This window comes from Elephantulus edwardii, unplaced genomic scaffold, assembly GCF_000299155.1.
Source record: "Elephantulus edwardii isolate Elephantulus edwardi_28Jun2011 unplaced genomic scaffold, EleEdw1.0 scaffold00059, whole genome shotgun sequence".
In the NCBI taxonomy this organism is placed as follows: Eukaryota; Metazoa; Chordata; class Mammalia; order Macroscelidea; family Macroscelididae; genus Elephantulus; species Elephantulus edwardii.
In genome coordinates, this window is record NW_006399809.1 from 12,117,829 (window position 1) to 12,119,350 (window position 1,522).

Here is a 1,522-nt window from a genome sequence, read left to right on the forward strand (position 1 = left end):
TCCTGCACTGTCTGTCCATCCTTCTGAGCATGATGACCTTCTTCAAGGACTGATCTCTCCTGGCCACATGCCCAAAGTAAGTGAAGCAGAGATTCAAAATCCTAGCCTCCAAGGAATGATTTGGTTTCACCCTCTCCAAGAGAGACCTATTTGTTTTCTTGGCCATCTTTCTGTTTTCTTGGAACTCTAAGAGTTCAAGACTCTTCTCTAGCACCACAACTCGGCATCCATTCTTCTTCTGTCATCCTTAGTCATTGTCCAACTCTCTGAAGCATAACAAGTATTTGAGAAAACTAGGACCTGGATTAGGCACACATTTGTTTCAGCACTCTGGAGAGGTCCAGGACAGCAGATTTTCCCAATGCAATTTGTCTTTTGCTTTACTGACTGCTGGTGTTAAGAGTGTTGATTGTGGATTCAAGCAAGCTGTAATTGTTAACAACCTAAATCTTTTCTCCATCCATTATGGTGCTGCCAGTTGCCAGTGATGAGAATCTTTGTCTTCTTGATGTTAAACTTCAATCCGTATTGAAGACTGAATCCTTGACCTTTTGCAGCAAGTGTTTCAGGTCTTCTTCAGTTTCAGCAAGCAAGGTTGTGTCATTTGCATATCGTAGGTTGTTGATGAGTCTTCCTCCAATCCTGACGCTAATAAAGCCCTGTCTCCCGAATGATCTGTTCTGCATATGGCTTGAAAAGGTGTGGGGACAGGATGCATCCCTGCTGCACTCCTTTCCTTATTTTGAAACATGCAGTGTTTCCTTGCTCTGTTCTGAGGACTGCTTCTTGGTCCAATTGTAGGTTTTGTATAAGCACAATCAAATGTTCTGAGATTCCATTGTCCTCAAGGTTAGCCACAATTTATTGTGATCAGACAGTCAAATGCCTTTTTATAGTCAATGAAACTCAGATAGACATTCTTTTGGTTCTCTGCCAAGATCCATGTGACACTGACAATGCAGGCTTATTGTTAGGTGCTGTGGGATTGACAATGACTCTTCGACACTTTACGAGCACCTGATGAAAACCTTACCCTATCTGCACCATTCTCACACCATTCTCACAATCCCTGACATCCTCAAGCCTTTTCTTGGTATTCACTGTTAACCCTCATCCTGGAAGGCATCTCTTTCTCTGACCTTTGCTTTTCCAAGCATGAGGCCTCTGTTCAAGGACTATCATCCACTGAATAAGTGAGATGAAGATTCACCATCTTTGCTTCTGTGTAGCACCCTGGTTACACTTCCTCTGAGACAGATGTTTTTCCCTTTGGCAGTCCATAAGATACTCAACATCAAGTCAATTCTTTCAGGTCAGTTCCAACTCAGTGATGCTTCTTTGGGTATCATGGCTGCAGATTTTTAGGGAAAGAGAGTGCCCATCTTTCTACCTTAGATCAGCTGGTAGATTTGAATTGCAGAACTTAGAGTTAATAGCCTGACCTGTGTTACTATCTCAGTGCTGTTTTTGTTAGGCTCCGTCAAGTCAAGTACAACTCCGAGCAACTCTATGAACAACAGAT